Consider the following 24740-nt stretch of genomic DNA (forward strand, 5'->3'; position numbering starts at 1 on the left):
GAGCTCCAGGACTCGTGATTTTTTTTTTAATTTTCTTCTTTCTTTTCTACAGGTGGGGGTCTGTATTCCTGCAGTCCTATAGCATGAGCCACCCCTGGTCATCTATCACAGGGAACCACCACATTGACAATGCACCATTAAGAGTCGACTCAGTTGTTTGGAATTTGGGAACTTATATGGACAGTGACCTAACTTTGACCAACATGTGTCTATTGTTGTAAGAAAATCCTTCTATATTGCACAGCTTTTAAACAAAAGAATTGTCTATAGATCTAGGGATGTCATTGCCCCCCTTTACTCAGCCATCATTACGTCAGTTGTTGAATATAATGCCCCCTTTGGCATGTATCTGTCCAGACACATGCAGCAACTAGAACACTCAAAGAAACACCTTACTAAAAGTATACAAGGTCTAAGCAACATGTCCTACATGGACTGACTCAAAGCCCTGTCATTATACTCGGTATCCTACTGATTGGTAAGATGTGACCTGTGTCTGGCATACAAGGCTTTCTCTGACCCATTACTAATGGATTTACTGCACATCAGTAACTCAAATGGCATCAGAAATACTTGGTCAAGGGATCTAAACCTCTTCTACAACATCAACAGAATGGCTTGGAGGGACAGGCATATTTTGTAGAGCATAGTGATGCTGTGGAGCATACTCCCCATCCACATAAAACAAAGTTCATCCCTGCCCATTTTCAAGTGCAACTTAGATCCATGGAGGGGAAACAGAACATTTACCCCGGGATTGCTCCCTGTATTACTAATGGACAGATGCAGCTTCTAAATGCTTTATCCCATGCATGGGTCTCCTCAAATTACCTATAGCATGATCCCAGGTATTCCCCATTACGGGCAATATATAATTATTGACCATGGAATGGGTAAGGCCAATCTATAACCAAATGGGATAATTATTTTGAGCAGAAAAAGCAAAATTGGCTAGGCTTAAAATGGCCCACAAGGGCTGCTAGTCTAGTACTTACCTATGAATCTATTTACATCCACATGAATTCGCTAAGGGGAGATCGGTGGGAAGTTGGGATAGTGGTTAAGGTGTTCACCTTGCAGACACAAGGTGCAGGGTTTGATTCTCACATGAGGTAATTAGGTAGGCTTAAAATAGACCACAAGGGCAGTAAGCCTATGAACTAATGTTATGAACAAGTAATTATAGCCACAGATTTGGACCCTTCATGGGGTACAGTTTTTTTAGATTCAGCTAAAACGTTTGATTTCACTTTTCATTGTTCTATCCGTATTGTTTATTGACTTTATGATATACTTCCTATACTATCAACTGGAAAAGGAATTGTCTCTACAATAGGAAATACAGTGGTTATCAATGGTTATTCTTCAGAACTAAGTTATGCAACTAGAAGAGTACCAAAAGGCTATGAGTTCAGTCCATTGTTATTTAATTTAGCTTTTTCATCTATTCCAACACGTAACTCTTTTTTAATGAATAATTGTGCAGGTGACTGCAAGATAGGCTTTGTTGTTGTAACTAAGAATGATTATTAGGAAATGAATTATCTAAGGAGAGTTTCCTCTTAGGTGTCTGGGGTTGGAATTAATTTCGACAATGATAAATGTAATGTTATGTATTTTTGGAAGCCAATAATAAAACAGAATATTTGCTTACAAGATTTCATTTTTGAATGAGGTATCTTACTATTAGCACTCAGGTATTTTTATTTCTAATATGTTGTCATTTTCTTAAACATTTGTTTTGATTATTAAAACAGCTTTTACATAGCTAAGTTTGCTTTTAAAGAATGTAGCTAACAGAAATATTAATAATTTGATAAATTTACATAAGAATTTTTACCAGTCCACTTATGGAGTACTACAGCTCTTTTTTGCATGCATACTGCTGGGTATTTGAATAGATTAGAAGGTGTGCACAGAAACTTTTTGAAAAAAATCAGCAGTCTCCCAACCTACACTATCAGTAGAGATGTAGGGTAACTGATTTATATTCTATGCACTATAGGTGCTACAGAGGGTGAATGACTTTAGCATTTAAAGACATACGCAATAAGGAATTAAAACTATTATTAAGTCTTGATATTGATAAACAAAACAAAACTTTAAAATGCAAGATTATGAATTTCACTGTCAGTTTAAACAGAACCAAAAAAAATAATCTTATACTACTCAATTAATACTGATTTCCTGGAATCATCTTTCAATTACTGTACATTGTTCAAATACTGAGATGCATTTAAAAGGAATTTAGATTGTTGGGTTTGTCCAAAGGTGTCTGTGTTCCTAAAAGACCTTAGAGCCAGCACAGAACACAGTACACCAGCTTAAGAATTTATACAGAGTTGGATGATTTGAATACTGTTACTAAAATAAAATCTAGTCTTGCTAAGGATAATTGTACTTTTTCAATTGGCAGAGCTTGGAAACCTGTTGTTATATATATTAGTGACTGAGCCTAAGAGATACACAACATTATGCAAAGTGCAGATAGAACACATTTAGGAAAGGAAGTGCCCAGTGCTAGTAAATATCACTCACTCCCTATTAAAATTAATAATATAGATGACACCTTTGGAATTCTGGATAAAAGTATACAGCAGTCTAAGAATTCAGAGCATACAGGAGAGAACAAAAAAGGAAAGAAATAGAGACATGCAGAACAAGTAATTAGAAAGAAAAAGAAACGGACTTGCATATAATGCTAAGAGAAAATTTACTAAACCAAAGAACACTACTTTGACATGTAATACCCATATTCCAGAAACCAAAACATTGCTCAATCACAAAACATTCAATCTAGAGAAAATGGCATCATTGCTCCAAAAGAGAAAGTAGAAAAAAGAGGCAAGGAAGTGACTAAAAGGAAGAAATACAAACTGAACTTAGAAGGATTAAAGAACATTATACAACGACCCCCATTAATATTCCAAAACGCGCACGCTGATTGGTCAGCGTGCACGTTGTAAATCAGACTTATACTAATGGAAAAAGGTCCGGTTGCCTGGACATTTTCCATTAGTATAAGTCTTTTTTTTTTCTTACAGCAACGGAGAAAGCAAGATCTCCGTTGCTTTTTAGAAAGTGTCTCGCTATGCTAAAGGAGTTTAACATAGTGAGACAGCTTTAAAAAAAGCAACGGAGAAAGGAAAGATCTCCGTTGCTTTTTTAAAGCTGTCTCACTATGTTAAACTCCTTTAACATAGCGAGACACTTTCTAAAAAAGCAACAGAGATTTTGCTTTCTCCGTTGCTTCCACCAACAGCTCTGATGTACTGAGTAAGCATACGCATGTGCAGTACATCAGAGCTGCCGCAGAATACCGGACAGCTGCAGAAGGGCAGCAAGGAGGCATTATACAATGGCATTATTTAAGAAAACTAAGTATTTTTTTTCTTAAATAATGTCATTATAACAATAACCACTTCTGGGTGAGGGTAATGCTGGATTTACCCACGGTTGTCTTTGTTTGGCCACTCAGGCTTTGCCCTCGTGACCAAACCACACCAACCGTGGGTAAATCCAGCATTACCCACACCCAGGCGTGGGTTATTGCTTAATTATTGTAAGAAAAAAGAAAAAAAAGACTAAATTTGATAAACATGCCTCAGGGTGAGGAACTATTTTATTTTTTTATTTATTTAACATTTTTAACAGGAAAATCCGACTGGGACAGAGCCCATTTTCAGCAGAGGCTCAGGGAGAAACACTCCAGATGCATGTCTTTGGAATGTGAGAGGAATCTGAAGCACCCAGAGGAAATTTGTGCGAACGCAAGGAGGACATGTAGACTCCACACAGAAGGCACCCCAGCTGAGAATCAAACATGAAAACCTCTTGCTGTGAGGTGACAATGCTAACTGTTGCACCACTGTGAAACCCAACTACATAGTTAGATGATAACTACATGCTCACAAATGATGCAAGTACTGAAAACAGTGAGAATACTATGACTAATGGTAATAAAGATTATTACTTTGTAACAACTGAAAGGACAGACATTATTGAATTAGAGGTGGGATATTCTTCAGATCAGGCCAGAAATGACATATTAGTCATTGGAGATATAATTATTAAAGAATTCATATTCATGTTTGTAGAGAGGATAATGAACATTGAACAGTATTAAGTCTGTGAGGAGCAGGAATGTAGGATGTGAGCAGGGACATAAGGAAGTATACAGCTGTTCTTATTCATGTTGGATCAAATGCTCTCATTTTTATGGACTCACTGACGGTTAATAAGGAACTTACAATCCTGTTAGATACAATAGCTTATATTAGTGTTAGGATTAATTTTTCATATATACGGAAAGGAGAGTCAGGTCAACTTGAATGAAAAGATTTCTTGGGTAAATACTTGCATGAAAAAACGGCCAATTTTAAAAAGTGCCTAATTTTTGGGTGCACATGTATTTAGACAGTGTGAGGTCTACTTGTTAAGAAAAGGGAAGATAATATTTGCGGCACATATATGGCAATATTTGACCAACACAAGACAAACTTTTTACCAGGTCAGTAATTTAACAGTTCACAGATAACAAAATTTGATTTATCTGTGCTGGATGTTAATGCAAGGAGCATTAATAATATTTTTATTGGAAAATTGGATGCATTTACCTAATGCTGCTGTCGTTTATAAAACATGATTTCAAAAATAACAATTGGTAACCAATTCTGTCAGGGTGTAAATGCTTTTTTTTCTCTAAAAATTTTCTAGCAAAAAATCTGGTAAAGGCATTATGACCAGAATTAAAGGTTAGTATGAGACCTGTGATTATTACATATTTGATGATAGCACCAATACTCTAGATTGCGTAACCACCCTGGAAGAGATTACAGTTGTCAGAGTGTACAAACCACTGAAGTCAGGTGCTGATGACCTAGAGGAATGTAATATATGTCTTATATGAAACACCGGGGAATTGGAATTTACCACAAACAGAAAGAAATAATATATTTTCCCTTGCTTCACTCTTTTCCAATCTTCTACCCCATTGATCAAACTGATCACTGGGTCTGCCAGCCCTTCCCTTCATCCCACTGTCTAATATCATTTTTGCTTGGGCTGGGACCAGAGTGAAACTTAAGGCATCTTTGGGGGGTGTCAGCAACTTGTTCTACGAGGGGAAGGATTTTTTGTTAGTTTGTTATGACATGCCCTCTTCTCTTTCCCCCTTCCTCTATGAACATCAACAGAATCATCCTAGGTCTACTTCCCTCTTCGTGTACACTCCCATTAGAGAAGCACCAAAATGTTCCTCCCCTTGGGATGGGTACTTACATTTCTCCAGACAAGCACCTCAGACACCCAAGCTGATAATCAAACGTGGATTACCTGGCTGTAGTTAGTTCTTTATCCTTCAAAGCCATGTCAGTGGTCGACTGAAATAATAGTGATATAATATTAGTAAGTAAATTAGTTGCAATATATGTACAGGAGCAACAATTTGTGCAGACTGCAAACTAACTTACCAGGGAACAGAGAATACTGGTTATTCGTTGAGTTCCTAAATAGATCACTGTTACTTCATGACATGTTTTATCAGCCTTGATGTGTAGTGATTATAATATAAAGTTTAAATTACTGTTAGTTAATTCTACCAAACTGAAACCTAAACCAACAAACAAAAGACTAATAGCACACTATACAGAAGCCAGTTATTATGTAAAACATACAGGAGTTATGCATTCAGTGGAAAGATGGCAGAAAAAAGTTAAGTTTTGAAAGAGAAATTGTTTGAATGCAAAAAAACAAAACACAATGTTTACTCTCAGGATCTAGTTAAACAAGGTCAGGAGAATATATTCCCACAAGAATAAGATAATTAAATTGAGAGACAAAAATATAAGAAATAACAATGAGGTCAAACTATAACTTTAAAAACTACACAGATAAATTAAATACAGTGTGAGACAGGTTCAGGAAAATCTGAAGAAAATATATATAAAAATGCTGTGCATAAAAGAAAATAATTTTAAAGCTATATAAGAGGTTGGCTTCAGCAAGCAAATTAATAAACTGTCTGTTTTAAAATGCATTCTCAAACACAACTAATTATAGATATATTTGTAAACTCTTATACAAAACAGTTTGCCACCACAAAAGGGGAAGGGGGTGATCAGTGTTAGAAACATCCAGGTAACTTTGGATAATGAAATGAATTAGGTTATGTTTAAAAATTATAATGCAAACTGAAATTGAGCAAAGCAGAAGGAGGCGATTGAATTAGTAATAATAACTTGAGAACACTTCATTAAGAACTTAGTCGGTCATTTACATTTTGAGAAATTCTTCAAGATTGGGGGCATATCCATATTTAACTCATCTTTAAGGGAAAAGGGGAATAGGACAATCCCAGAGTCATCCAAACCCAAAAGTTTACTTTCCTGTTGTGGAAAAATAATAAAGAAGGTTATTTTGGATAAATTATTGCCTGAAAATGAAAAGGTTGGAACATGAAACCATATATCAGCATGCATTTGTTGAAGACTTGTCTATAACTATCAGTAACATGATGTTCTAGAATAAAATAATAACAACTATAAACAAAAAAGTATGTTGAAATTTATGTAGAACTTTTATTTGTCTTTTGAATAACACAAAACACTGATCAATAAACCTGTAAGAAATCTACCATCAGTAAATTAGAAAGAGTACAGTGGAAATGTACTAAGGGCATCCATGGATATGAAACGTTAAGTTATTATGAAAGATTAAAATACCTGAGCTTGTACAGTATCTCATATAGATATTTTAGAGACCTTATTCAGGTATATAAGACATTTAGAGAGAACTACTCCTGGGAATGCTTGGGGATATAAATGAGTAATATGGAAATACTGGACTACCTATACAGAAGACTATATAAGAATGAGAGATGTATTAATTGGTTCTCTGAGAGAGAGTAGGGAATACCTGGAATCGACTACCATATTATATAAAATCAAGCATTTGTTTAGATATTTTTGAGGACAATTTGGATATATTATGGGGATGACCGTTTTGCTATTGATAGGCTAAAAGGATTATATATATATATATATATATATATATATATATATATATATATATATATATATATATATAAAATGGTAAATTTTCCCTGTGCCTAAAAGTATTTGCATATTTGTATACTTATATATATATATATAGAGAGAGAGAGAGAGAGAGATTCTTATATTGATGGTGTGTTTTATTGAAGAATAGCAGTGTAAGAGATGGGGAACAGAGGGTTTGTATTCATCACTTGTACTCTTACTTAATGATGCAGACACTGTTTAGCTGGAATCCAGTGACATTTTTGTAAGGGAATTTGTTTCCATGCTGTTTTGTGATCTCAGAATTAGTAGTATATTCATATTCATATTCAGAATGTAGGTTGTGGGGCAGCAGGTTTTGTGAGTTTTCATTTTTTCCATCACACAATTAATGGTTTAAGTTTGATATATTGAATTTCAACAATAATTTACATTGATGATTCACTCCATTTCCGTGTGTGTGTGTGTGTGTGTGTGTGTGTGTGTGTGTGTGTGTGTGTGTGTGTGTGTGTGTCTGTTTGAGTTGACTTTATTTCTTGGTATTGTTGATAAACATTTTTCATTCAGTGAGTTCTTAAGATTCTGTTTTAATTTCCAAACTGGACAATATTTACTCTGAGCTAGGAAGTCCTTCTTATGTGTATTATTTTAATACATAACATAATGTAACTGTTGACTAAGTCACTTGCTTGCAAATGTATGCTTTGTTCTGAATGAGTGCTTTAGATGGTAAGCTAGCAACATGTAAGTTATCTGCATCCTATTTGATTTTTACAACATTTACTAATGTATTGCACTGTTCTATGCAAAAGCTTATAAGCCATACTTGAAACTATTCATGAAGGAATTTCCTGGTTAACAGAAACTTTTCTCCTCGGGTCTCCACTGAAAATGGGCCTTCCAACATATGCTATCTCTGATTTATGAACTGTGGACTTCAGAATAATGTTTACTTGTTCACGTTGCTTATGGTTGTGCAGCGAAATCTGTCTGTACAAAGCTAAGTGGTGTGGAAGACAAAGCCATCATATGAAACAACAACGTAATGTTTTTTCCATTAAGGTAGCATGCTTGTGTTTTGTGGGAGGGTACGGAGTTTTGTTTTTATGTTGTTTTAATATGGATCGCAATCTTTGTGATTACATTTGTAATCAGTTAGTGCTATGCTTCAGCAACACCCCGACCCCGTATGCATAATGGGAAAAGGGGTTGAGGATGGATGGATAAAGTGCTATGCTTGCACGGCGATATTATCCTGCTTTCACTCAAGTGAAGCATTACACTTGTTTGTTTACCAGTGTCGATGAATGCTAATAAAATCATATATATATATATATATATATATATATATATATATATATATATATATATATATATATATATATATATATATATCACACACGACACACGGACATTCAGTTTTGTCAAGAATTGTAATTTTGTTTACCAATATTGTCGATGAATGCTAATATAATATTATTTATACGAGAAGTTAGCTAGTACTTGCGGAGGCTTAGTTCTTGTCTTAAGCTGTCCCCCCTTAAACAGGTCTAAGTTTACAAAGAAAATCGATAATTATAAGAATAGTACAGCTAAACTGGAGAACCAGAATCATAGTGCCATAACTAAATCGTAGCAGCTGAAAGAAATATGCCTTGCACTAATTTAACATTCCTGTCAAGAATTAGATTAAAAAAGAACTGAAGGCAAGAACGCCACTATGGATGTATGGTTGGAAACTTAAAAGACAAAAAAAAGCTAGTTATTTCAGGAAATCAAGCACTGTTTCTATAACAAGCTTACTAGTGTTTTTAAGTTATGGTGTCGCATGTAGCAGAATGTGATGATTTCCACAATCTTCACACACACAATAAGATACTGAGGAAATTAACATCCAGGCATTGTTCAGAACTCCACCTGCTTTAGCGAGCTCTAGTAAGGTTACCCAAAAGCTACAACACTGCAGCGCTCTTGGACTTTTTGAGCCATTTGCCATGTCACCTCCTATAAACTCTTACAGGAGGTAGGCTGCTAAAACGCATACCCTTTGTTTTGGGCTATATTGACATATCTTCCCCGTGGTACTGCGACCCCCTCCTTTGGCGATACATCCTGCTACGTAAATCAGGCTGCACAGCACCGTCCTGGGGGAAATAGTTTCACTCTGTCTTGAAGATCAGCCAGTCTGGCGTTGCCTTGGTAACCAACTGATTTGTATGCTATCAGAGTTTCAGTTCCCGTTTGTTGCCAGTGGCTCTTTGCAGACGGTTTTCATGTTTCAGATGTAAACCAGCAGCAAACTGAAGTAGTAACGTGAAGAACCATGCCAGCATCACATGTGCTGGGTTCAAGGATATTAAACATTTTGTCCGCTGCATCAGAACACCCAAGGGATTGGAAGTTGTGAAGAGGTTGCGAGTCAGCCTGCGGCTTTTCTTTCAGTGGAAGCTCAGCAGCCATCTGTGGTCCCATTCACTAGTACTGACCATACTGGTAAGTGCTGTATTAACCCTGTACAAATAGAGAGAATCTGAACTTTGTAATTGCTGTTTTAAGACCTCATCAGTATTCATTTAATTTGGAGACTTTACCTTTGCATGATCACAGGCAGATGGCGCTAAGTAACCATGCAGAATTAGTAAATTCAGCTACTGGTCTACATAAATTAATATCCAGGAATTTTTGGGCAGCAGTATCTTCTGTACGCCATTGTGCTGTGAAACAAGTACGTTAATATACGTAGTATTGTCCAGACGTTCTTTGTAACGCGAAGTCTAAAAGCACTGTTCTAAATCAATTGTACCATTGTTTATTGGTAGTAAATTCACTGATCAAGTACATACCACTAAATTTGGCCTGCCTCCTTAAATTCCTGAAAGCGTAATATGGATAAATGTGGCAACGTCTGTAGACAGAGCATCTTCCTATGTGTGAATCAGGTGTGGTGGGTATAGTGTGTGGGTAGCGTGAGGTGCCCACAGACTGCGGGGTGGGGGTGGGGGATGCTACTGATGAGTGAAACTGCAGCGCCAATATCGGCAGCGGCGCGGCGCACTGCTCCAGTCCACACACTCCCTCACACGGCACACAGCAGCGCCCTCCACACTACAGTCATAGCAACCAGTGAGCAGCGCGAGGGAGCTACGGATCCTGACTCACACACTCCCACAGACGCAGCCACTTCACTGCAGCCGGGAGCCTTGCGGTGGCCACAGCAGCACGGTAAGGGCATTTTTGTCACAGGGCAGCGCAGCAGAAATACTAAACTGACTTGTTAAGATGCATTTATTATCGTTTAATGTGTGTTGCGTTTTGTGTAGCTGGAAATGAAATGCATACCTTAACATCATACAGAAGAAAAAAGGAGGTGTGGTATCTTCAGTAAAGGAAAGGTCCAGTGGCACGCTTTGGGGTTAGAATGGGGGGGGGGGGGGGTGTAGGGTAGCTTATGTTCACTTGTAGGGTAGCTTATGTTCACTTCTCTGAAGTATGTGGTTATCAGGGAGTGGCAGTCATTAGGGACGTGTAAAATCAGACAATAGCAAGCCGATTGTGATTTTTTTTCTAAATTCCATATGAATGCTCCTGATTAGTAGGGGCAGTGTTTCAGAGAGGATTTTGTTAACCAGGACTGCTATCAGTAACTGAGATTAAAGATTTATCAAGGGTCGCAGCGTAGCAGTGTCAAAAATGTTAGTGTAGGCTCTGGTCTCCTGCCTCAGAATGGCTTAAAACTACAGTTGCAACCCAGATAACGGACATGCATGCGGAATTCTTGATGGAGATGTGTAACTCTTGAATACAAAATATGTCTTTATTGTAATGGTTTTCAGTTGGCCTTCCGTCGACGAATGCAGTGACTGCGACTGGCTTTGGTCCTAAATTTGGGGTGCTGGTGCTAGGATTAGAAATGGAATGTACTAAACTTCAGCAGATAAAATGCAAATATTGATGTGCTTGTGCCATTAAATGATAAACACGTACAGCAGAAATTACGGTTATAGGGCTAGGTTATGGTAAAATGCCAGGTACATGGAGTGGTACGCATATGTCTCCTGGAGGAATGGGTGGGGGCGGGGGATTTTTTTCAGTCTGGAGTGATGGCGAGGAGTAGAGGCAATTAATGATGCAGGCATCAACAAACAATTACTGTAGAAAGTAAAGTAATGCATAGGGAGCGCAAAATGTTGTATATTTTAACTATGTGGAGTGTGAATCCACAAAAAGCTGAAAAGGTAGTGTTGTACTGCTCCGCCTTTTGTCTACTGCCATCCAGCATAATTGTTATACTTTTAATGTAAATAGACACTTTATCGCTGTTTCCCTGTTATAATGCAGTAGCACTGTTCTAACTGAGGAAAGCACTATGCTTTTTTAATTGCATAGGTGTCAAGCTGGAAGATACATTTTGTTCATCGTCAGAAGCAGGGTCTGCGCGGTGATTGTGTTTCTTAAGGCTGAGTACAACACCGCAGTAAGAAAAAGGGGAGGGGGGATTGTAATTGCTTATTCTTTTGTCGTGTGTGTATGTATGTATGTGTGTGACGCAGGCACTTACTGGAAAATGGGACTTTTTTCTTAATTATTGCTGACTTCTCGAATTCACCACTGCGTACTATTACGCAAGGAAACTGAAAAATGGAAGTGTGTGTGTATCTGTGTGTGTGTGTGTGTAAGCTCAAAGGTTTCTGCTCCACAAAAGAATAACGGACGTCTTCATGTAACACAAGGCCCTGTTTATATTTTAATTGACACGGGGTTTTGGTACAAGAATAATTGTTTTGTTTTTTCCTTACCTTTCTTTTTTTTCTTTTTTCTTCTTCCTTTGGATATTTCTGGGAAGTGGCGGCAAGCAGTCGCCTTCTACTTGTGTTTCTGGATGATTTTTTTTTTCAAAACATGTTTTATATGACAAGTGTTCTGGATATTTTGTAAAGCCACAGTTTTAGGGGGCACATATGTGTTACATGTACCTGCGGAACACTACTGATGATGGGGAACAGAATATATAACAAAATATATAACGTTCACAAACGACATCGACTGTGAAGCTTACACGTTAATAATTAACAGTTCCTTATTACTCAAATAGCTTTTTCGACGAATTATTGTGATTCAGACTTATCCCATATTATTTATCAGGGATATTTGTTAAACGATAACAGTGAACGTCTGCCAACCCCCCTCAGTGTAATTGCATGGAATATAGATTTTTTAAGGCTAGAAATGAGGAACGTTCCTCATAAAGAGGTGCAGATGAGAGGCTTAGGAAATTATAGCTGCAGCCCAATTCTGTCATCTGACTTAATACAGGGGAATGGAGTATGGCGTGCTTGTAGTGCTGTTTTCTGCCAGTGTTTGTGTTTTTTGTCATGGTCTTGCTTTCCCCACGACCCTGTTATATAGATGATGAACTTTTCATTTGTGTCTTGATAATAGCTAAGTGAGGTCTTAAATCAGCTGTGCGATGATTACTTTAAATGTGATACATATTTAAATGTTGGATATTGGGAGAACTTGGAGTATATTAAAACCATGTATGTACTTTATTATTTGTGTGTGTGTGTATATGTGTAAGGGAGAGAGGGAGAAATGCTTATTGTAAATGCACATATAGATGTATATATCATTTCTGTATTAATAAATAGGCTTCCCAAGGGAACTGTTCATCGTACTATGCAACTTAAATCCTGATGTTTGGATACAAGCTTTTGAAACTGAAACAGATGGTTTTGCTTTAATAAATCTTTTAAGATGAGCTTTTCTTTTAAACTTTTAAACTTAACAAATATTGATTTTTTATGGAATGGCTTTCTTGTAAATATATTATTGTATTTATGTTTAATTTAAGCTTGTAGTGCCTTGTTCAGGTATGAGTCAGAGGCCCTCATGACAGAAGTTTACAATTGTTTGGGCCATAAAATAGACATTTTAAGTCCCGCTTGAACTAACTTGGTGTACTTTTGCAGATGTTAAAATATGTTGTGAGTATTGGCTAAACACACACTTGCCAGCACTATTTGAAGTCACAGTTTTATATGACTGGTGTTTTTGTTTGAGAAATGTGAAAGACTAGTTTCCTTTACCCTAATACGCAGAAGCACTTTCAGCAACAGTACGCCTTTCAGAATTTAACTGTTATACTATTGCAATATGAAGGCTGTACCACCTCTCTTTGCTTACTGCTGATGACCATTCTTTTAGATTCCAGCTTCTCGCAGCCATCCCATGTGGACTGTCACTTCTGTTACCCAGCTTCAATTTAGCAAAAGTGGTACTCTTGGATTTCTTCATTGCTTCATGGTCACCAGTACCAGTGTGTGCGTCCTTGGTTGCAGTACTTTCAGGAATGACTGTGCACTTTAGACATCAAAACCATTGCTGACCATTTTCTTTACTTCTTCTGGTGTTCTCTGCCTTTTGGTACTTTCTGTCTTTCCATAGGTAATACACCCCAATGCAGGTCATGTTGAAATCAGTAGAAAGAAAGTACATCTCCACTACAGCAACATAGAGGTTTATGATTGGGCCTCCAAACATAATCTAATCATTATTTGTTTGAAACACGGATATCAAGAAATTCACCTCGAGAGCAAAACTGGACAGGTAAATCTTCACATTCTTGGTGAGAACACATGTGATCAGCCTGACCCAGTCATGATACTTTGCAAATTATGGCGCTTCAGCTGCTCCAATTATTACTAAAGGAGAAAAAAGGTGTAGGTATGTAAAGTATTTTACAGCTATAAATACTGTAAAACTTCAGTGCTGCCACAAAGTCATTGACCATAAGCTACTTGTTCTTTTGGTGGGCTAACAGCTTTAAAAGCTGTTAAACAGTTCTGTCTACATTTTTTTGTATATTGATAAGAAATGCTTTACAGTTTATAAAAGTCATTTTAGGTTCTTACTTCTGTTCTATGGTGACCGCTTCCTATGTTCTAGCATGAGACTAGGACTTAACAGCTCTAAGCTGTGCAACAAAACTTAGTATGCAGCTGATTGATACCACAAAGGTACATAGGAAGCTTGTCCTTTTCCTGTTGTAGGAGCATAATCAGCACACTCTATGTACTACACAGATAATTATGATCAGGTTTCCAATCATACTTAGTTTACTGAAGTTAAAAACATGGATGTCAAGAAAGTCGCATTGAGATCTTTGCTTCATTTGTTGAGAATGCATATTTGTTATGATCAGAAAGACTCGCTCATAATTCTTTGTAGCATGTAGAAAATTGTCTTCTCTACTAATCACCAGTTACAGAAAAAAGTTTCAAAATAAGTGTTAGTTTAGCTGCCCTGCAAGACATGTTAAGCCTAGACAGTTTAATTTTTTGTGCTCTAAATAACCTATCTCACTTGGATTGGCCTTACCCATCCTGTGGTCAATAATTGTATATTACTCCTAATGAGAAAAACTGGTATGGACAAGAATGAACTTTGTTTTATGTAGTTGTATCCTCTGTGAGATATACATGTCCCGCCAAACCATTTTGTTGATGTTTCAGAAGGCGTTTAGATCCCTAGACTGAGTATTTCTGAGGAGTAAATCCATTGTTAATGAATTGTAGAAGGCCTTGTATGCCAGACACGTCACCTCTTAGTAGTCTGTAGGATACCAAGTGTAGTGATTGTACTTTGAGTCAGTCCATGTAGGACATGTTGTTTAGACCTTGAATCCTTTTCGTACGGTATCTCTGTGGACATTCCATTTGTTGCATGTGTCCAGACAGATACAAGCTGAAGGGGCATTATATTCAATGATTGGCCTAATGAGAGCCAAGTAAAGAGGGACAATGACATCCCTAGATTTAGAGACAATCCCTTTGTAAGCTGTGCAATATAGAAGGACGTTCTTACAACAGTAGACACATGTTGGTCAAAATAAATGTTTTACAACTCTAAAAGCCATTAAGCATTGCCACATAACAATGGCTTGAAACAAAATGTCTCTTTGATGAAAGAACAACTTTAAAAACTGTTAAGGCACATCTGTTACACTTTTTTGTGTGCTTGTGTGTGTGTGATAGTGGTGTGTGTTGGTTCTTAAGGCTGCTTTAGTTTCATGACACTGATCTCTGCTGGCTGCTAGCATACTGCAGCACTAGACTGCCATGCATAAACATAACATCTGTCCATACCTCCTCCCCAAAACACAGCTTTCTTCTGTGCACATCTGTAATGCTAGACTGGGATGAAACTGAAAGAACAAGTAAGACACACTAACATATTTTAACCTGTGGCTGTCAGACATACGTTAATGGTCTGCCTTCTTGTCCCCAAAATGTAGGCACCTCTGTGTGCACCTAATATTTGATTGTGAGGAAAATGAATAAATAATTACCACAGTAATGTGTTCCAGTAAGACAGTACACTGTCTTTAGACAAGCAGTAACAACCTTCTGTGCACATCATTTTGTGAGGAAAGTAAAAAAGATAACCACATTGTCCCCAAGCCCTACCTAAACCGTAATGAACTTATATGCATAGCTGTAAGATTTGAGTGTGAAGAAAATTAAAACAAAAATAACAATGACTGCACTGTCCCATGTCACCACACAAGCTACAGTGACCTCTTCAAACCTCTGAGCAGGTATGGTTTAAATCAGGTAGGTATAGGCCACTAAACCTATGTCCAAATCCACTTACACAGCTTGTGGTGTGGTGACCACCAGGCGTTCAAAAGATATGAGGGTCTAGATGTTCAGTGATGCATTTTATGTTTTATTTTATTATTTTGCAAATAATTTGTTAACTGTTTTTTTTTTCTGCATCCCAGAACACTTATGTATGTGCAGGCAGTATTGTATGTCTACAGATTTTGTAAACACACATGTTTCTGTGGTGCATGTGCATGCACGCTCACGCGTGCACACATACACACACATACACTCACACACACACACACACACACACACACACACACACATGCACACACACTCTGAAACTGTCACCGACAAGCTAGCTTTATCGCAAGATAGTGATTTTTTCCATACAGACACACTACACACAGTCTCTCTCACAGACACACACACACACACACACACACACACACACACACACACACACACACACACACACACGCATGGAAAGAAGTACAGAAGTAAGGAAAGCACTCCTAGCTGAGTGGCACCATACGTAACTGCCTAGATCGCTTATGCCTGAAGCTGGCCACACCTGTGATACATTAATGGCTTTAGAAGCTGTTAGGCACTGTTCTGTCACACTTTTCATTTATAAGTGTGGCATAGTGAAGTATCTAATATTTCAAGGCAATTTTACATTCTGCTGCTGTTCTTTGCTGGCCGTCACTGTTCCTTGTGAATCTAGAGTGAGACTTGATCTTAATAATTCGTAGGAGTACAAAACAAAGTCTTTCTGACATCAAAAATGTACTCAAAGAGCCTGTCTTTTTTCCTTGTTGTGGGGCGTAATTGTGACTCATTGCACTACAAAACTTTGATGCTTTGTCATTTATGCAAATATTAAGAAGACCTGATGTCAACAGAGACCAATAGGTATATCTGTCCCTCTATTTCATGTATAAGTAATCTTCGCAGTGATCCACTTCTGTACTGGCTAGCTTGTTTTATTGACATCTGAGTAAAATGTAGGTGAGTGCTTTCCGTATTACAGAGTTGAAAACATATAATAAGCAATAGAATATAATGCCCCCTTTGGGGTTTCTCTCACTAGACATATCAAACAGATGGAAAGATTTCATAGCAAAGAGGATCATTACTTAAAATCAATAAGCCAGCAGAAAAGACTAGTAATAGTCATACGTCTTAACCTCTTAGTGCAAGAAATCTGGACAAAGCCGGACAAAGTGGGGGGACAAAGGCCCAAGAATAGGGACGTATTTAAATATTATTCATAAACATAGAAAGTGGCTAGAGTAACAGGTTTTGTTTTGACATACATTTTCTGAAGACTGTGAAGTCTGAAATTAAAATGCATGTAATTTTTTTAGTGACTTCAGTCCTCATATCATCCCAGCGATTTGCTAGAAAAACACAAATTTTATGAGGGCAGACCAAAAATATGAGCCTAAAATCTGGACAGTTTATTTATTTATTTCAGTTTGATGACTGGGAAAGTTCACTGGGTCTAAAAAGAGCCCGTTTTCAATGGAGGCCCAGAGAGAAGGCGAAAAGCTCCAGTAACAATGACAAGTAACAATGACAAACATATAATATTAGTATATACACGTACAAAGCAAAGAAGTCAAACAGCTTTGTGCAGCATTCTACCATAAAAAAATCTACATTCTACAATAATAATAATAAAATCTATCAGCTATACAGTCTGAGTCATTAACAGTGAATTACAGTTGAAAATTTACATTCCACAATAATAGTAGTAAAAATGTAGCAACAGTACCTTTAAGGGTCATTACCAGTGAATTACACTTGAGGATGAGAAATTGTTGGAAATAAACTATTAAAATCTGGAGGTTACGGAGGAGTAGGAGGGCAAATGATGTGAGTGTAGAGATGATGCATAGAGTTAGAAAGCGAGTTTTGATATAGGAGGGTCCTGTGTGGGGAAGGAGCAGGGGCATTCCCACTTTGAAGATAGGTGGGAATGGAGGAGGGATTTAAAGTTAGAGGGGTTATGAGTATTTATTTCTAAGGGAGGGAGGAAGAGAGTTCCATAGTTTAGCTAAGGAGCAGAATAGCAGAGAGTGTCCAGGTGGCTGTAAAGGTTTGTAGATTTTGAGCAGGTTCTGATTTTCTAACCTAAGTGAGTGATTAGGAATATAGGGGTTAAGGAGGTGGAGAAAGAGGGACAGGAGGATGGGTTAAATATGAGTTTATTGGCAGTGGTGAGTTTAAGGAGGTTCAGAGAGTTGGGAAGCTTGAGCCATTGCATTGAGTGGAGGGAGATGCAGTGATGGGATGACTTCCTAGAGTTGGTGGTGAATTTGCAGATTTTGTTGTAGCAGGCTTCTAATTTAGTTTGAAGGCCAAACTGAAGATTCGAGAACAGAGGAACGCCATACATTCGGGAGGGGAGAAGGTATGTGGAGGCAAGGGTCTTTCTGGTGGAGGGGGTGAGATAATGGTTATGCCTATGTAGGAGTCCTAATTTTTGGTGTTTTTTATGTTAGTTTGATGTGGATATCGAATTTTAGATGTTCGTCAGTTATGACGCCGAGCAGTTAGGTGTGAGGGTCAATTTCAGTGGAGGTGTTATTTTGGCTTATGATCTTGAAGGTGTTTTTATCAATGGGAGAAGGGTTTAGATGACGAAAAGTCATTAATTTAGTTTTATTGGTGTTAAGAGGTAGGTGGTGGTTTTGCATCCAGATTTCAGTATTTGAGAAAGCTGACTAGGTTATCTGCAGAAGGTCGGTAGGGGTGTCAGCTGAGCAGATGATTGTTGAATCATCTGCATAATGGATTAGTGTAGAATTGGAGATGGAGTGGTAAAAGTTGTTGATGAATATGTTGAAAAGTAAGGGGTCAAGGACAGAACCTTGGGGCACCCCAGTAGGGGTGTATAGAAAGGAAGAGATGGAATGTTTCCATTTAACAGCTTGTTGTCTTTTGGAGAGATAACTGGTGAACCAATCTATGGTGGAAGGGGAGAGATTGAGGGAGGAGAGTTGTAATAGGTGTATAGGGTGGGAGACAGAGTTTAAGGCTTTGAAAAGGTCTAGGAGCAGGGTGGTATGATTTTGCCAGAGTTACAATCATGGTTAATGGACTTGAGGAATGAGAGGAGTGTAGTGATGGTACTGTTGCCAGGACGGAATCTAGGTTGTGTGGGGGTTAGGATGTTGTATTGTGTTAAATAAGGCATCAGTTGTGAGTGAATCCATTTTTCCAGGACTTTTGAGAGTGGGGAAAGTATGGTAGTGGTGTCAGTGTTTTTACCTCCTTCATGGAGTGGGATGATGAATGCTTGTCTCCAAAGTGAGGGAATGTAAGATTCTTGGATGGACCTATTTATTATGATGGAGATAAGGAAGGCTATGCTGTTGGCAGATAGTTTGAGAATGGATTCAGGTAAATTATTTGGTGCGTTTGACCATGGTTTCAGTCGGAGGACGAGTTTTTTTATTATGTGTGTGGGCAGAGGATTGAGGCTGAAGGAAGGGGTATGTGTTTTGAGATCAGGAGGGAAGGTACGGGGAGGGGGGGAAGACATTGTAGGGGAGCTGGGGAAGCTGGCAGTAAGTGTAGCCTTACATTCCACAAAGAAGGTGTTAAATAGAGAGGCTGTTTCTTGATCAGAACAGTTAGGGTTTGGGCATAAGTTGTCTTTACTTCCGGGGTGAAGTAGAGAGGTGATAGTATTCTGGAATTCTCTAGGGTTGTTAGTATGTTCAGATTGAAGCTTAGAGTAATATGTTTTGTGGTCTCTGGTTATTATTTTTATGGAGTTGCGGAGTTGTTTAAATTCTAGTAGGGTATTAGGTTGCTTATTTCTTTGGTATTGTTTCCACTTTTTGTCTCTTAGAAGCATGATCTATTTAGTTTCTTTAGATAGCCAGGAAGAAGTTCTAGCTTTACCTCTCTTGGTCCTGAGAGGCGCAAGGTTATTGAGTAGGTACAGGAAAGTTTCATTAAATTAGTTGATGGCATTGTCAAGGGCCAGGGATCTTAAATGTGTCCAGTCAGTTAGTTTTAGGCAGTCTGAAAATGTTTGTGGGTTGAAGTTGGACAAGTTTCGGGTTTGAATTTAGTGATGTTTATGAAGGGGGAGGGGTACCAGTCAGCAAAGGCTGGTATATGGTCACTGATGGGGTCAGGAAGGATTCCTGAATTTGGGATTAGATTTGGATGAGACACTAAGATCCAGTCAATAATGGAGCCCGAGGCTCCATTTTTGTTTGGCCTGGTGGGGGAGTTTATTAGCTGGGTGAAGTTAAAGAGGTTGATTGTTTGGGTGGGGGATTGAGAGTTAATGATGATCTGGTTAATGTTTATGTCGACTAGGATGAAGGTTTTGTTTTTAATGTTAGAGGAGAACCAGGAGAGAATGTCTTCTAGTATTGGGATGTTATTATCTGGAGAGATGTCACGAGCAGCTATGCATATGGACTTGTGCTTGTTCAATTTTAAGAGAGCTATGGTTATTTCAGAGTTGGCAAATATTGGAGTGGGAGCACTGTATGGGGTAACTAAGTTGGTGAAAGAAAAGATTGCGGCTGCACCACCTCTTTTTTTGTTGGGCCTGTCGTTACAAATCATATGGTAGCCAGGTGGCAGGATTTCATTATCTTTTATGTGTGGTTTCAGCCAAGTTTATGAGATGGCAGCTATGTCTGGCTGGTTGTGGGTAAGCGACACATGTAGATTAGGAATTTTATTACGTAGACTTTGGGGGTTAATTGTGTTAATGCGAATTCTCTTGGGGTGTGAGGGGATGATAGAGGGGAGATGAGATGGAGGGGTTGGTGGACCTGGGATTGGAGTGAATGTCACCAGAAAGAGAGAGGGAGATGTTATCCAGTATGAGTGAGATAATAGTCTAATGTGGAGTTTGAGAGGAGATAGGTAGAGTATTTCTTAGGGAGTGGAGGGTATGGTAAGTTAGAAGAGGGTATGATAGGTAGTACTTTGTGTGTATATAAGAGGGTTATATTTGATGGGTAGAGTTCATGGGTTATAGAGGAGAAAGGATGATGTAGTATATTGGTAGTTAGAGATATAGTATAGTGGAAGGGTGTAAGAGGCGTGAGGGAATTGTGTAAGGTAAGTAAGGGTGCTAAGGAGTACAGTGGGCAGTATTAAGCTAAGGAAACGTATTGGTGATAGACATTGTATTGATGGAGTTAATCACTTTAAGTTAGGTTTGTGAGTGTGTGGGAGAGGTGGTGCGTGATTGGATGAAAGATGGAGTGGAAGTAGTTAGTGATAAATAAATGTGGAAATTGGGGACAGGATAGGGGAGCGAAGTGAGCCTGAAGGGTTAACGGAGTGGGCAGAGCCAATCTATGCTGAACTGCCGTGAAAACAATGAGTGGTGCCTTATGGGTTAGTAACCAATAGAATAATTCATAGAGCTTAACAGAAGTTATAATTAGAAGGATTTCAGATGCAATGTAGTGGCTGAGTGGGAACAGGAGGATAGGTAAGTAAAGTATGAGTGAGTCCTTTAGTCAAAAGGAACAGGTAGAAATTATGAGAAATACAAAAGTCAAAAGAAACAGGCAGAAATTAGGAGAATTTAGACTAGGGAGATACTCTACTAGACAGACTTTTAACAAGGAAGGAGGAGTGTAACAGTATGGGGAGGGAAAGTTAAAATAAGCTTATATGCAGCCTAGTTTAAACACTATAGCAGGGGAAGAGAGAAAAAAGGTAAGAATAACTTAAAAGTCATGGGGGGAGGGGGATACAGTGCAGCTGTGAGTACCGATGCAGAGCTCAGCCAAAACACTACAAGTACTCATTTGCTTAACAAAGCAGTAGCTAGTGCTTCTGAAAGGATAAAAAGACAAAATTTAGTGGAGTTTTTATTGAAAATAGCTGTTGTAAACACCTGGATAAAAGCAGAGAGGCTGTGGATGTGATCAACTAGTCATCCACAAGTTTTTTTTGGAGTGTTGTGCTCTACTGAAAATGCTTTCCAATACTGTAGTATGTAGGATTATCCATTTTTTTCTCTGTCCTTAAAATGGCTAGCATAACTGTTGTAATAAAAGCTGTATGCATTTTCTCTCTGTATGGTAGATCAGGTACTTTACAACTCTTGTGACAGATGGAATTAAGTCGGTATGATGTTTACTATGTAGCTGAAGGAATGCATATCTCAGTATCCCTGATATTAACATGCTCAGCTGTGTGGGTGCTAGAACACTGATTTGCATGACAAGTGTCATGAGAGAACAGGTCAGAGAGCCACTGTCATTCTGGAGTCTGGAAACAAAATCCTTATCCGCAGACCCTCCTTGTAGCATTTCAGCCATTATTCATTTATGCTGCTCATTCCTACTTTTCTCTTCATAAATGGTTTATGATAATGGTTGGTAGTACAAAAATCACAACGTATTCTCCTGTCATGCTTCTGGCACGTGGAGTTCATGAAGCTGGCTTTGGGTCACCAAAGTCAGTTTTCATTGCTGATGTGCCACAGTAATGTGGCTCAGCGACAGCAACCTCTTGCGTTCTTATTGTTCCTTATATCTGATCATCAGTAGTGCTTTCATAAACCCTTTATTAGTGATGTCAAGGAGTTGTGCCCACAGCTGACAGCCTGTTCCATACCTTTGGTTTAAGTTTAGTTTTGTCTTCTTCCAAGTCTCCTCGAAACACTTAAGCGTCTGTTGTGTCATTGCTAACAAGGACTGCCTTGAACTACAGACACTGTGTTGCTCTGCACTCAGTATAATGATCATAACAGTATATAGCTCTGTGGTTAATATTTTTCCCTTTTAATTCCTGGTTTTCCTGTGTGGCTTCAGGCCGGGGTGCCTTAGGTGCAGAGATTGCATGTCTTCTCTGTGTCTGTGTGTGCTTTTGCAATGTTCTCTGGTTTCCTCCCTGGGGTGGTGAACTGTCAATGGTAATTGTTTGTACGTACGTTTTTGCTACATTTTTTCCTTGTGATGATTTGATTGAGTTTATTCGTGCATGCATTGCAGTGTGCCTTTGGATTTCACACATTCAGTACAAAGACTTAAGTGGGTCCCTGTGGCCTTGCAATAAGCAGAAGCTATAGAATGTTAAAGTGGTACATTACTTCTGGTATAAACGTCACAGTATAGTACCCAGTAACTGTGATAAACCAGTTTATTTTGTTATTGTAATAAATCAATCTAGTTTGCTACTGAGAAGTTCTGGTTCATGACAATGCTTGAAATGGCTACATGAACTTGAAACCTAAGGCATGTGATGAACTGGATTTGTGTTAGATGTATCTGCCTTTACTGTATGTTATTTGTCATGGGGCAAGTAAAAAAGAAGTGGGAAACAGTAGAAGCAGTGAGGCGAATCTGTACAGTGTCCTTCATCTCCCTTCTTAGACTGTGGTAGAAGAGCCTTTTTGACTTATATTGAACATCCTGATGTATGCTGAACTGCTTCAGGATGTAGCAGAGGAGGACATTTTAAGGAGAGGTGCTACTGCATGCACATGCCTTTCCAACAGATACTATACCTTATTTATGCATGTGAGGTCAGTGGTCTTCACTGCTATGCATCTGTAGTCAGTAGTCCTCACTACAGGACAGCTGAGGCAGTACTGATTATGCCAAGATGTCGTGTAGAAGCCATGTTACTTTGAAGTACATTTCTTTGGAAGAGGAGAGGGATGAAAAAAAGACATGTGAAGGAGAGGGACAGAAACCTTGTAAGGGTTTTAGGAAGGCTTAGATTTAGTTGAGTGTAGGAACTGCAAAAGAGGTGGCCTCAAAGTTGCATTGTTTACACAAGGCATAAGGAAATACACAGGACTCACAATACCAAAGCCCTGTTTCTTTGTGGTACTGATAGTAGTTGTGTACAACGCATCTTTGTTCGACCATCCCTTAGGGCAACAGTAGTTTTAAAACACAATGATGACACATAGCTGTGTTTGTAGTCCCCCTCCATCTAGTAAAGCAGACAGAGACACACGATGTAGCTTTTAGCTGTCATGCCATGAAGTGCTTAGTTCTGTGTTTTAATCAATAAAGTTTCTGTTTTTTAAGTAAGCTCCAGTTTCCAATGTGTGGTATATGTAGTATATATTTAGATCATGCCATGATCTGTTTTTCCTCTCAAAGGTAAACTTTGAAACATTTTTCGACTATTATAATTTATTTTATTATAAATATGTTAACCAGAGTAGAATTTTGATACAATTGGACCTATTTCAGTATGTTAACCAGAGTAGAATTTTGATACAATTGGACCTATTTCAGTCTTAGCCCAGAGGTAAACACAACTGATACATGACATTATATGCAAAGTGAAATACAGAATGCAATAGACACATGTACATTATACAAAGTGAGTTATTGTTATGTACTACACACAAAGAAGAATTACTATTGCCACTTACTGCATCCTGCATACTGAAATGTTGTGCATGTTACATTTCCTTATAGCTCCGCTGCCAGTTATTTGATTGTAAGCTCTCTTTCCTTTTAAAACTGGTCCTGTAAAAAGAGTAAGGTTTTATGTTCCATCCATCTTGACTCACTCCTTTTTTCCATTAACTTTAGTATTTTCTTAGACTTTCCTAAATTAAAAGTTGATCTCTCTGTCATTTTTTTACCAGTGAACGATTCTGGTCAGTTTCATTCCAGCGATTATATCAGACTACTTAATAATTGTTTCAAACTGTTTTAGCAAACCATCCCTTAGGATTTAAGGCTATACAACAAATATTTACCCAGTATTTTAAGAGAGAAGCCAGCTGTTTGGCAGTACAGCTCATTCCAGCTTCATGTATTCATGGTTTATGGTAAAACAAAATAGTATATGATGAGAAAGAGCTGGAAGTGTTCTGTTTAATTTCTTTGATAGCATTTAACAGCGAAGGTAAAGCCCAATTTGTTAAACATTGCTTTTATGATTAAACAGAGTCTTAACCACTTCCAGTTACTCCATTTTGCTATTAAGAAATGCTTTTGTTTTAGTTTTTAATGTTGTGCTTTAAAATGTACTTATTTTAAAGCAATTTGTAAAGTATCTGTAGTTTAGATGTTGAGCATTGGAGTCTCATACAGATTGTTTAAGTTTAATATAGTCAAGAACATAC

General features: G+C 38.1%; 1 protein-coding gene across 2 annotated transcripts in view; it reads left to right on the forward strand.

Moving 5' to 3' along the window:
* Positions 1 to 9268: 9268 nt before the first annotated feature.
* The window catches only part of BASP1 (brain abundant membrane attached signal protein 1), a 560847-nt gene continuing 545375 nt past the window's right edge, over positions 9269 to 24740 (forward strand). Inside the window, exon 1 of one of the 2 annotated variants that reach the window (XM_044065225.1) lies at positions 9269 to 9530. The gene's annotated coding sequence lies outside the window, so the exon portion shown is untranslated. Of the gene's footprint in view, positions 9531 to 10090; positions 10260 to 24740 lie in introns of those variants that run through there. The other variant, XM_044065224.1, reaches the window with a different exon arrangement.

The sequence above is a fragment of the Protopterus annectens genome, chromosome 3.part0, assembly GCF_019279795.1.
Source record: "Protopterus annectens isolate FY-2018-M chromosome 3.part0, PAN1.0, whole genome shotgun sequence".
Classification (NCBI taxonomy): Eukaryota; Metazoa; Chordata; order Ceratodontiformes; family Protopteridae; genus Protopterus; species Protopterus annectens.